Below are 14,353 nucleotides of genomic sequence, written 5' to 3' on the forward strand. Positions count from 1 at the left end.
TGAAATTGAAACAAGATAGGAACGTTTGCCTAACTCAGGCCCAATTTTAGTTTCCTTTTATGATTCATATTTGATTTCCTGAAATCTCTTTTCATGTTTCACCAAAACTGATAAATAAGAAAATAGTGGAAGAGATTGTAAAATACAAATTGGTATTTTTATCTCTAATTTTTTTTTAACATCGGATCGAAAAGATAAATTACACATTTCAAAGTGATCTATGGATTTCTCTCATCTATTTCATATGTCTCATAATTCTTAGGCTTAATTGCACTTTTCATCCCTGATATATAGCGCTTGTGCAATTTTGGTCCCCTATGTTTAAAACGAGCAATTTTGGTACACCAAAAATTAAAACGTGATAATTAAGTCCTTCTGTTAGTTTCCTTAACTCTGTTAGCCTACGTGAACATCCACACCACCCTTGAATGGCATGGAATTGCTATCCGCACCACCCTTGAATAAAATTATAAAGTAAAAGAATTGAAATAAAATAAAAATAATACATCATTGATAAAATAAAATCACTATTCTGTAAAAAAAAATATTACGTACTGTCCAAAAAAAATAAATATATTATATAACCAAAAACAAAAAAAATTCCTATTCCTCTTCTTCACCACCACTAACCCTAACATATTTGTCTGTTGTTCTTCACCAACACCACCACTCTCTTTCGTACAACCAGCACCAACCAGCACCCGTCCGGAACCAGGATCAAACGGCAGCTTTGACCACCATCGTGCCTGTGAGTACCGTAGTTACCCCCCGACCTTCGTCCCCACCGGCGCTCAGCAACTCGCACCACTTCGTCGTCGCCGTCCCAAACGCCACAACCCATCTCCGTCGCCGCTAAATCCATGTTTTCTACCATCCGCAACTTCTCTCCACCGCATTCCTATTCTTCGATCTGCCCTCCTCAATTGGGTTTTCCCAAGGATGAAGCTTGGTTCTTCGATTTACCTCCCTCAACTGAGTTTTCATCAAGGTTCAAGCTCTCAGAGAGCTTTGATTTTTTCATGGGTTTGATGACATGTACTGTTGCTTTGATGAAGGGGGTGATAATGGTGGGTCAGAGAAAAGGGATGAAAGGGGAGGTTAAGGGGTTTCGGGTTGATGAGCGTGGGAGGGAAAGGGGGAGGGCTTTGAGGTTGATGTTGATGTTGATGTTCCTGTTGTTGGTTTTGGGTTGAATTAATTTCTGAAATTGGTTTGGGTGGTGTGTAGTTTTTGGGTTCTTCAGATGGAAAGATGAAGATGAAGCTGAGATGATGAAAGGGAATATGAATATGGGCAATGGTTTTTATTTATCTATGAGTTTTTTTAAATTAATTAAATTTATTTATTTTAATTAATTACATGGCATCATAGTGGCGCACACAGTCAGATCCACGTCGTTAATGAGCTCCACATAGACAAATGATGTTAAGGATTTGACGGAGAACTAACGGAAGGACCCAATTGTCACGTCTTAATCTTTGGTGTACCAAAATTGCTCGTTTTAAACACAGGGGACCAAAATTGCACAAGCCCTATACATTAGGGACGAAAAGTGCAATTAAGCCTAATTCTTACTACTTGAGCTATCATTCGAGATATATTTTTATCTCTAAAACCTCCTCCCCTTGTCTCTCGCTATCGAGGGTTTGCTGGGGTGGCCGTCGTGCCGCCACCTTGCGCGGCGGCAACCCTCCCCTCCTCTCGCCCCTATGGCTTGCTTTTTTTGTGTGTTTTCATCTTAGGGCGGTGCTTCTAGACCTCGCTGCTGTCTCTGGTTATTTCCCTCTAGTTTCCACCGCCAGCCTTCAGCCTCTTCTTGCTGCCTCGCGTCGTCCTTCTCCGCTCGCGTTCGTCTTCCTGGACGGGTTTGTTCGCGTGTTCGCGATTTGCTCAGATTGCTAAGATTTGTGTCGGTTTTACAGGGTGGTTGGGGTTCGTTTTCTCTGGGTTTTCTTCCTGGGGCGTTGTTGTCAGAGGGGGAAGCAGTGGTTGGCAGGTTTGACTGCAAGTTGTTGGGTGATGAGGTTGGGTTCGTGGGCGCAAGGAGCTCTGATCTCCTCCTAGTTGAGTTTGCAGGTGTTTTGTTGATGTGCAGATGGCTGTAACATATAGGATCTATTGAAGATAAGAACAGAGCGATGTTGCAATCGGCGTTTGGTTTTGTCACAGTGGAGACCCAACTTCTCAAAAGGTGTTTGCTCCTGGGATAGTAGCAGGAATGCTTGTCGGTGCTTGGCGATTCTTTCGGCGACCCACACTCTCTCCCATCTGTTTTTGACGACATTCTCTTCAAGGCTTTCATATTTGTAGGGAGTCTTTGGCGCGCCGCCACGATGGATGTCTCGTGGTTTTTGGCTGGTGTGTTGTTGTTGTTGTTTCGTCTATAACTTGGGTTTTGCTTCAGATTTTGGTTTATGGTTATGCTTGAGGTTAATGAAGGTCCGGAAGCAGTGTTGGTTTTGTTGTTTGCACTTGCCCGCTTGTTTTCTTTTGCTTTTGTGTCGTAGTTTTTATCGCTTTCTGTGTTTGGGTCTTTGATTTTGGGTCTCAGCTCTATGGTGTGCGTTGTGGTGCGATCGACTTAGGTGGTTCCCTGCTCAGGTGTCGTGCGACTGTTAAGTTGTTTTCGACTTTTTTAGGGACTATTCTTAATGATTTAATCGCTTTATTTCGATCAGGATGGTTTACTTGTGGGTGTTCTTAAAGGTTGTTAGTGGTTTTTGCTGTAGAGGCTGAGTTTATGCCTGTTTTTGTTGGCTTGAATATTGTACCCACCCATGTTGAGAGGGTCATTTCTCAACTTTATCTATATTTATATCTTTTAACTTAAAAAAAAAAAGAACAGAACTAAAACATAGAGATGACAATATAACCTGAACCTGCGAGTACCTCCTGAACTCGAACCTAATTTGAGTTAGAGTTTGGATTTGGTATTAGTGAAACCCACACACGAACAATATATATGAAATTTCAAAACTACTCATATATATATCATGTTAACAACTTGATTTGTTACAATTTGGTCGTATTTGAATAATAAGATATCATTTTTTTTTGTAAAAAGATATAAAATGGTTTTTCACATCAAAATAATTTATTTTTGGCAAAAAAATATATATTCATCAAGTTAGGTTAGAACGTGAGTTTGAGGCTACAACGGATTTAAATAAACCCTAGACCTGTCATGTTTAGATTTGAATTGGGTATCGTTTGAGTTTAAAAAAATGTAAAAATCGAGCCCAACTTGCCCATTAGCATAAAATATACATTTTTAAAATTTAATTTAACTTAATTTCTTAATATTTTTTGTTAATCAAAATTTTAATTATCTTTTATCAGCAAAGAAAGTGATGTATTAATGTGGGAGTATTAGGTGTATTCCAAACCAATTGCATCCGACAAAGAAACAAAGTAGCAAAAGAAAACCATGAAAAAGTCACAAACAAACTCTGAATATCAAGCTACAGGCCTATTTTCTATATATATTTAAAATTATTATTACTGGTTTTATCAGAGGGTTGCACTGATAAAAACAATGCATTCGCCGCTTCACTGGTTCTTCAAACACTAATATTTGTAATATTTTTAATTTAGACTTTAAACTTCCTATACTAGCACTACATGGACGGATGGACCTAGCTACTACCCATATTCCTTCACTGTTTACTAATGATGGCACAAAAAGAAAGGTATGCATATGATATGAGAGTATATCAAACTGTAATTAGCTAGCTTCATCTCTCTAAGATGGCACAAATATAAGTTAATGTGCACAGACTCTGAATTAGGTTAATCAGGCTACGACCTAGCTAGGCTTTAGCCACATGACTGCGCATATATACCTATTCTCTCCTTAAAAATAAACAGCTGCTCAATCAAATTATTAAAGCAAATTTGAGGCTTTTAGCTAGCAAAATAGACCCCTTCATCATTTTGTGTAATCTTTTTATCATGTGACTATATGGCCTTTGGTTTGTGGGTCTAATGATATACAACTACTACTTGGTTTGCTGTGCTACCACCTTGTATGAAACCAAGCTTATATATGATGGTGTTTTCCGGGTTCTAGGGAAGGAGTTTGAGTCATTCAATGAACATTCTGCACATAGTGGATTGTTCCTCGTATTAACTTATATTTATACTCATAATTTTGAAAAGAATAAACCGATTCCACCAAAGTCAAGTTAAAAAATCCCAAAATAATCCCTAATATATAACAATTTTAGAAATTTTAATTAACAGTCACGGTCACCTGTTTATGTGCGTTAGGGTTTGAGATTGATGTGTGTATAATCATATCAACAAAATTAGGATTAAATGTGTTTCTGGTCCCTGTATTTAAGTGAATTATCGACTTTGATCCTTGAATAAATTTTTGCAGTAAATAAATTCTTAAATCATGGAAATTGATAGGCTTTGATCATTTCACCCCCGTTTTAGTGATGATGCGGACTGCTGGCATGAACATTTTGAATTATGTGTACATATTTCTTATTTCCCATGGTAAATTTCATGACTATTTCTTATTTTGAGATGATGTGGGTGGAGGCTTGTGTCTATTTTTATACTTTAGGGATTTTGAGAGAAACTAAGTAGTATATGGATTAAATGATAAAATTAATTAAAAATTTCAATGAATAGTATTTTGTTTATCTCAATAATAATTAAATTAAAGGATTAAATAAGTTTTTCATCCCTAAACTAGTGAGTTATTTATTTTTGTCTTTTTATTAAAATTACGTTGGTTTAACTTGTTGCCTTTCAAAAAAAAAACTTTATTAACTTGTTGTCGTGTGTTGTTTTCATTTTTTTATCAGTTTGGCCGATGTCGTGGAGTGTCGCGTGTATGCTTCTCCTGAGTAAAATTCACGTCACTTAAAACCTACATGTCATCATCCCACATCGATCATCGATTAAACTGGTCAAATGATAAAAACCGCACATGACAACAAGTTAAGTAAAAGAGGTAAACTAATGAAATTTTAATTGAAGAAGGAAAACCAATAATTCACTTTAATTTAGGAAAGAAAAAACATATTTAACCTAAATTAAAGCGACAATATACTGACCTGACTCTCAGTGGCAGATCCAGGACTCGGGGTTAGGGGTTCAAATTTTTCAAATGAACACATCAATAAAAATATAATTAAAAAAATTTAATATGTTTATATATCAGAAATTATACAAGTTTTAGTTGTCTTCTACGTGATTTTATATTCTGAAATCGTTGAACAATAAGCTCAGAGTCAATGTTATTGAATACATCATCTCAATGTAAGTAACTAAACAATCGTTCATCCATGTATCTCCAATTCGGTTACGCGGCCTATTATTCACAATATTCATAGCAAAGAAAGCTCTTTTTACCGCTGCTGTTGCAACAAGAAAAATTAGTACCAATTTCAAAAGAAGATAAACTTGGGGATAAACAACATGTCTTGCTATTTCAACCAACTTCTCAGAAAGTTATTGGAGTCCTTTCAAAGAGGAAAATTCATCATTCATACGCATATCGATGATGTAACAATCTAGCTAGTGCATCACCAAGCATCACTAAATCAAATGGAGTTAACTCATTTGGATAAAAACTTGCAAATTTCAACACATTTTCCTTTTCAAAAGCAGAGAACAAATTAGATGGATCCAAAGAAGTCAAACAAAGGAGCAATTGAGTATTAATCTCACCAACACGATCATTAAGTTCTTGAAGCTACATGTCTATCACGGTATAAAATAACTCAACACGATAATGATGCTTTGTTGTAATGCTATGAGTTTGACGTCGTGACTACCCACTAACAACAGGGCTCACTCCCTTCTAATCTCTACACTTCCAGCGGCTAGGGTTTTGTTTGGAAAACAGAAGGAAGCGTCAAGCAGTCAGTGCGCGTGTGTGAGAGAGAGTGAGAGAAGTAAGTGAGTGTGAGTCTTTGATGTAAATAGGTGCAAAATTTGGTCTACTAGTATAATTTAAAATTTTTAGGGGGTTCAAAAAAATTATATAAAGGGCTAAGTGCAAATTTTTTTTCCACATATGAACCCCTCAACATACACTACATCCGCCACTGCCGACCCTTCTAGAAACATGCAACAAAAATAAAAGGGGAACATTCGTTTAGGGGAGCACTTTGAAAATGAAATTACAGTAATCATAGTTTCAGAATAAACGAAGGTTATTATTATTTGTACAAACAATTAATTAATAGCCCATATAGTTCATCATTATCATCATGCATGGAGGGGAAACAGCTGCGTTGGTGGTAATGCTTTTGCCTTTTTGTTTGCTTAGTAGTACTAGAGTTAAGTGGTGAACATGCATGTACCCAAAGCATTTTGGTCGGTGGAAATTAAAGCTAAGCTACTCAAGTATAATACATTTATGATTATAATATGATGCACTTTTGCCCTTTCTGAGATTGAAAGAAGAACAAAACGCTTCCCAATTTATTAATATGAGCTAGTAGTAGTATATATTATGAAAACCACCAGTTAATTAAATAAATTGATGGTCACCAATTGCATCCATCATCCATGCGTATCAAAGTATAAATATCTTTGAAGCATCTACTTAATCATATTAATACTAAGCCTACAAAAGAAAGGTGTGGGATCAAAATGCACAAAGAATCTTGTCACTGAAACAAAACCTTTTGTTATCAGTTTTACAATAAGTTTTTGTACTACATGCACTTACAACGCAATAGGCCTATAAAAAAAAACTTACAAAGCAATAGAAAATGGATAAATGTGTGAAAAATGAGCGATATAATAAATGATGTGATAGATGAAAAAAGAGAGTAATAAAGTTATTAATGAATCAAAACTCTTAATTTCATATTGTTGCAAAAAATAAAATAAATAATTTTAGAAAAATGATTTATACACATGATTGAGAAAGGAAGAAAAATGAGACAATAATTGATATGATATATGTAAGAAGAAAGAGATAAAATGAAAAATAAAATATTTGTTAAGGCAATGTTTGTGTGTTCAAACTGCAGCATTGATATTTTTTTATTGCACTGTAAGAATAATTCTGTTTGGATATCAATTGATATAGTGTACACATGAATTCAATTTGACTCTAATCAGATTCATCTGCAGCTATTATCGTGAAGAAATCTCAGCAGTTTTTTTTTTTTGAAAGCCAAAATTAATATATTAATCCCAGCATTAAAATAAAGATTACACAATTTGTTACTGGAGTTTGATAAATTATATGTAAAACATGTTCTCCAAATATGGAGTGTTGGATTTCAAGTAAATTGCAATAGTTGTACCAATATTTGTTTCCGAAAATTTATTTCTGTGCAAAATAATATTATCACATCACTTCAAGGTAAGTAAAGAAAACTCTTGTTATGAATTCATTCATATTGCACTACAATTAAGTATCTAGATGCACCCACTTCTAACTTTAGATCATTTTAAATTAACCAATGAGAATTGAATATAATTTTGGTGTGCAAATAATATATATGATGAAAATGACCAATGAGATGGAGGTATCAGATATGTGATAATCTGATGGTCAATGCCAAGAACCGATCATGAGAAAGTGAGAAAGAAGCAGAGGCCAGAGAGGACAGCAACTAAACTATGCATCACTAATGAATGTGTGTTTATGAAGAAAAGATGCTGCTTTTCTGTGTCAGTGTAATAATCTTTGCAAAGAACAGCAACATAAATATTACTAATTAAAGACTTTTAAGCCAAACCAGGAACAACCCCACTTTAAGCACAGTGAGACAGTAGAAAAGATGGGAACAGGGGTGATTGCTTTTCAAGTGCATCATTAAGACCATTCACAATGGTTAAACAACAAAAGTTTTGTTTACCCCTTTTCTACCCCACTTTTTATCTTCCCAACACTCCACATCATCTTCTCTCTCCTCTTCAACAAACTCTCAACAATTACCCACTCCAATGGTTTTCTCTCTCAACACCCTACCCCACCACTCACCCTACCCCACCACTTTTTTATTTCATATTTTTATTTAATTTAATTTTTTTGTTTTTATTATTTACATAAAATTACAATTATTGTTTTAAATTAAATTAAATAATAAACACTTAACAAATTTTTTTTTAATATAGACAATAATTTATTTTATTTCCTTAACTAAAAAATGGAAGACGACAAATGAAGCACACAATAATTTATTTTATTTTCTTAACTTAAACTGCAAGACAACAAACTAAGCACACAACACACAAATAACGTAATTAGTACGATACAAATCATCTTCCATCACGAAGCATTTGCAAACTTTGTCCATATGTGCTTCACTAGATCTGCTTGCAGTTCGTGATGAACGTTCGAATCACGCAACTCGGATCTAGCACGCACATGATTTGCAAAAGCGGGTAACACCTCGGTCGAGTATGGTTGCGGTGTACTAGATCCACCTTCCCCAGATTGCTCAAAATCGGTCCAACGTTGAGCAAATGTATCTCGTTCATCCTCCACTACTAGAAAAACTACTTTTAACATCGGGCCAAAATCACTTTTTACATCGGTTCATAACCGATGTAAGTAAGGGTGATGTAGTATGTCACCACCTTTTCACATCGGTTGTACAACCGATGTGAAAAGTAATTTTTCACATCGGGCGAATCAAATAACCGATGTGAAAAGTATACATTTCACATCGGTTGGTAGGAAATAACCGATGTGGAAAGTTAGACATTTCACATCGGTTCTTTTCGCAACCGATGTGAATACTCTTTTTTTTTTTATATACATATTTTACATCAGCTGATTTTCTAACCGAGGTGAAATGTCCTTTTTTTTCCTTTTTTTTTTCAGTTTTTTTACAGTAATTTGAGCTGAATATTCATTGATCATTAATAATTGATCATGCATTGCCAAATATTTTTTGGAAAAAACCAAGGAAACGGTCCAAAGCCAAAATACAAAGTAACCAAAACTAGCTAAGCTAAAGATAAACTAGCTAAGCTAAAGAAAAGACTAAGGTAGTAAAGTCTCGAACTACTAAAGCAATAAGATAGTAAGAACTCTAAAGCTACTAATCCAAAGGCAACAAACTGCCCAAATGTTACTGCCTATCCCAAATTTTACCAAGCCTCCAAGACCACCAATACAACAAAAAGAGATTCACTACCACTTGAAATTCTGAGCCACGCAATTCAGCAGAAAAAGTGCCTCATATGAATCCATTCAATCATCTCTCCACCAATCTACTGTCCATATCAGCAAAATTCCCAGCAATTCAATCAATCTAGCATAAACAAACTAATGATATGATCAGTATATCAGCTAAACAAACTCAACAAGCAACATATAGCCAAAACAAAGACAAAAGAGAATAAAAAACTAGAGTATAACAAGGTACGTACGCACGCATCAAGTGCAGCAAAGACAAATGCAGGTGCAGAAAAAAGCACAATACAAAGAGAGCTAAGGTTTTTCAGACAGTTTAGGCATAAACCTGATAAATTCTAAGGTTTAATCAACTCTAGAAAACAAGTTGCCCAACTGTTTCGCAAATCATACAACTCTTCTTCTGTTAATGCCGTTGGATCATTGAATACCTACAATTTGTACAATGGGTTAAAATACAAGGTTTGTGACATTTTGATGAAGAACTCAAACAGTGAGACAAACTAATTAAGAGACAAACATTTAACTTATCATAAAATTAAAATACCTCATTCCAAGACTTAGTAATATTAGCAGAGACAATGTCAAGCATATTCTTCATCACATAATATCCACAATCATTCCCATTAGGCTGCAACCTTGCCTACAAATGAATTCGATGTTTATACACTTAATATATATCAAAACAACAACAACAAGACGCAACCATAATCTACCCTACACTTACTTTGGGACGAACCAATTCAGCCCTTTTTTTACTACCCTCAGCCAATTGATAAATCTCCATAGCTCTATATCAAAAAAATTGAAAACAATCAACAAAGAAAATTAAACATTTCAGGGTAATAGGACATAAATATATAACAAAAGCGACATAAAATATACACTTACCTCATAACAATATCCTTCATTGGTGAATGAAGATCCTTGTGTAATGAACAAAGGAGTACTAAGGTATTGTGTTTAGGACAAATGATAATTAATTGCCAATGCCCACTGTAAGCGTTGAAGAACAATAAGTCTGTCAAGTAAGATATATTTGGATTAAAAAAAATAAAAGAAATGACAAATTTACATATACTTACTCAGCAAGATATGGTGCTAAGATATGACAAAATAGTTTTAAAGTGAAAACAAACTTACACCAAGATGGAAGAGTTTTGCAATGGCTGGTAGAGTTTGCCGGAGCTGGAGTGGCTGGAAGAGTTCGCAGACGAGGGTTCTTGCTCTGAAAATCACAAAAAACTAGTTAATTGAAGAAGCAAAAGTAGTTAAGTGTACACAAAAAACTAGTTAATTGAAGAAGCAAAAGTAGTTGATTCCAAACACTCTGAATTCTGAAAATGCTCAATTTCATTCAATAATAACTCCGATGTTGAATTTGCAAAACCCAATTCAGTGTAGATAAAATTGGCAGTGTACAAAGTAGGATTCGGAAGCCAGGAAACAAAAGAAGCAAAAGTAGTTCAGGAAAGCACTATCAACAACAATAATAATTGATTATATTCTCAATCATGCGTTACCAAAACAGAGTCTTCTTTCTGTAACCCCCAATTCAACCAAACACAACAGAATACAAAACAGAGAACCAAACACGATTTTAAAATGAAGCAATTAACCGAATCCAAAGAACAATAGAAAGCAAAATTTACCACCAACACCGATGAGCCAAACAAAAGTGGTGAAGGAAAAGGGAAACGCAGAACGCGATGCTTAATAGTTGAAACTCGCAGGGCAATGGCGTGCGTGCGTGTTGCTTCTACTTCACAAAAACGTGAAATGGATTCAGAATTTGAGATTGATTCCACGCCAACAAACAAAAATCGAAACCCTAAGTTTTGGAATTTTAATCAATTTTTTCCCTTTTTCTTGCTCGTTTCTGTTGTTTAGGGAAAAATTGCAGCAAAAATCTCAGCAACCAACGAACACGAAAATTAGCTTAAAGCAGGGACGTAGTTAACTGATTACAGAGAAGCCCAAATTCCAGCAAACTTACCTTGTAGCAAACTTAGTTTTCCATCTTCTTCCTGAATCGGCAAAACCCACAAGCTAGGTTTCCATCTTCTTCCTTAATCGGCAAAACCCACGAAGCAGGAGTGGCGGCGAATCAAGAGCCACGAGCAGGAGCGGCGGCCAGTCACGAGTAGAGCGGCGGCGAGCAACGACCAGAGCGACGGCGAGAGACTGAGTTGCTTGCGGCGGCGAGAGACTTGTGCGTGTTGGGGTTTTGGTGAACTGAGATTTGTGCGTGTTGTGGTTTTGTTGTGTGAGAGACTTTTCACATCGGGCATAATCCCAACCGATGTGAAAAGGCACTTCACTAAAATTTCAAAATTGCCACCGCCTAGACCTTTTACATCGAGTTATATAGAAACCGATGTAATAAATGACTTTTCCCATCGGGCCTAATCCCAACCGATGTGAAAAGTCTTAGAAAGTTCACCATAATTTCAAAACTGCCACCGCGTTGCCTTTCACATCAGTTATGGCATCAACCGATGTGAAAACCTCGATGTGAAATATACTTTTTCTAGTAGTGCTCAACAATCATATTATGTAATATGATGCATGACCTCATAATGATACCCAAATCAGCTATGTCCCACAAACGAGCTGGTTCACGGATGATTTTAAAACGAGCTTGAAGAACTCAAAATGCACGTTCGATGTCCTTCCGACATCCCTCCTGAACTTGTGCAAACAACTTATCGGGTTCACTTTGAGGAAGTCTAATCGATTTGACGAAAGTTGGATAAGAAGGGTAGATACCATCAGCTAGATCGTATGCCATATTATTGGGACGTTGATTCATAAAGAAATTCACATTTGGAGCCTTTCCCTGTTCCACGTCATCAAACACTGGTGACCGATCTAGAACGTTTATGTCGTTCAACGTTCCCGGACATCCAAAAAAGGCATGCCAGATCCATAGATCATGAGATGCAACTGCCTCAAGAATAACCGTTGTGGTTCCCTTATCCCCTCTAGTAAATTGACCTTCCCATGCTTTAGGACAATTTTTCCACTCCCAGTGCATGCAGTCAATACTCCCGATCATGCCTGGGAACCCCCGCATTTCACTAACATGTAGTATTTTTTGCAGGTCAGCTTCGGTTGGTGCTCTAAGGTACTCGTGCTCATACAATCGTATGATTCCTTTACAGAATCTACGTAAACACTCTAGTGCTGTAGTACCTCCGATTTTGATGTACTCATCGACTGCATCTGCTGCCACACCATATGCTAACATTCGCATTGCTGTTGTACATTTTGCCAAGGGTGATATTCCTTCTTTATAGGCTGCATCAACTCGCTGGGTGAAGTAGTTATCACTACTTGAAAGGTCCGCAACGATTCGAAGGAAAACATGTTTTTGCATCCGATACCGACGACGAAACATTGTATCGTCGTATGTAGGCTCATTGGCAAAGTAGTCCTCAAATAGCCTTCGGTTTGCCGCTGCATGATCTCTATGGACATATTTTCTGCTACGAGGTGCCCTATCTTCCAATAATTTATTTTGATGCTCCCTAACTTGGTTGCGTATAAAAGCTTCTTCAAATTCAGAATTTTGAAGGTATGCTGCAAAATCAAAAGGATTTGGAACTGGATTTTCAAAAGGATCAGGATCCATTTGTTTTGAAATTGGAAGAGATTTGGGATATTGGTTCTTGTTACAATCACAAGAATTCGAAGTAGACTGGAAGAGATTTGGGATATTGGTACATCAATGAAACACAATAATCCATATATATAAGTACATTGAATGGTGGACACTGGTGGATTCGAAATAAGTTATCAACTAGAGTTAATAATCGGAAAATGACAAGATTCGAATTGAGTGGAACATATTATTAGACATTAAAGCCAAGCACTACAGACTTGATACCACTGGTGGATTCGAAATAAGTTATCAACTAGAGTTAATAATCGGAAAAGGACAAGATTCGAATTGAGTGGAACATATTCAAAGACATTAAAGCCATACATTAAAGCCAAGCACTACAGACTTGACACAACCGATAAATTATTAAAGCAAACACGACAGACTCGACACCACTGACAAATTATTAAAGCAAACACTACAGACTCAACACCACTGACAAGTTATTAAAGCAAACACTACAGACTTGACACCACTGACAAATTTGACCGAATACAAACAAATATTCGATTGAAATTAATTCCCAAATAGCTCTTGGGACAACTTCTTCAACAGCTCTTTCTTATGGTCGTCGAGGTTCTCTTCGAAAGCTAGCTTTAGATACAAATTGGTTTTCATCAATTGGTTAGTCTCTGCTTGCACCGATGTTATCTTCTCCAATCGTACAAGCTCTTTCTCCTTCATACGATCGAATTTATCCCAACCCCAACCTTTGTCCTCCTCCAAGGGAGCTTCTTTACTTTTCTTTTTATTCTTTCTTTTAGCTGCCTCCCTACCGATTGGACGAGGAATTGATCCTATAGAGGTTGAGTCACATGCATCACTATCGTGAGCTCTCTTAGTTCCACTACTTGCTGAGCCACTATTTCCTCCTACTTGACTACAAAAACGTGGCAGATCACGGAGGTGCTTCCATTCTTCCATCAAAGTAAATTGAACATTCTTCCCACAGGCGAATAATTCCTGCGCTTTTGCCAAAACATCATTATCCGACCAACCGCTTGCTTGCTGACGCTTAGCGGCATCATAAGCGCCAATCCACTTACCCAGTATTTTGTTCATATAATTCCAGCGGTTTCGACATGCATTTCCATCACGCGGAGGATCGAATGAGCAATGCTCATTACAATACTCAGCAATATCTCTCCAAAATGTTTCTCCTCTCTGGTTTTTCCCCACAACACTACTTGTTCCACAGTTAATCCACCCACTAATTAACACCAAATTTTGTGTAGTGTTCCATGCTGGTGACTGGGTTTTCTTGCTCTTAGGAGTTGTATCCTCTTGATTTGGAGTGGTATGATCAGCAGCTGTCATGCCACCAAAACTCATTTGTGTTGAAAATTCGGGAAATTCGGGTGCATCAACACCTGGAAAATTTTCATTCACCATTGGCATATGACCACTAGACGGGGGTGTTTGAGATGGATATCTCATAGAGGGATGAAAGGATGACTGGTTGGAATTTGTTGCAAAATTGTTGAGATTTTGAGGACATGGGTAAGAAAATTGATTCGAATGTTGATAATTGTTGAGATTTTGAGGACGTGGGTAGGAAAATTGAT

At 36.6% G+C, this 14,353-nt stretch overlaps 1 long non-coding RNA gene across 1 annotated transcript; it reads right to left on the minus strand.

Annotated features, from left to right (window-relative positions):
* Positions 1-8,682: 8,682 nt before the first annotated feature.
* LOC130731556 (uncharacterized) lies at positions 8,683-9,904 on the minus strand. The gene is made up of 3 exons (XR_009016735.1): positions 9,672-9,904; positions 9,453-9,555; positions 8,683-9,242 (listed from the first exon to the last, which is right to left on the minus strand). It is a non-coding gene; the product is annotated as an uncharacterized LOC130731556 (long non-coding RNA).
* Between the last annotated feature and the right edge of the window lie 4,449 nt (positions 9,905-14,353).

This window comes from Lotus japonicus, chromosome 1 (genome assembly GCF_012489685.1).
Source record: "Lotus japonicus ecotype B-129 chromosome 1, LjGifu_v1.2".
In the NCBI taxonomy this organism is placed as follows: domain Eukaryota; kingdom Viridiplantae; phylum Streptophyta; class Magnoliopsida; order Fabales; family Fabaceae; genus Lotus; species Lotus japonicus.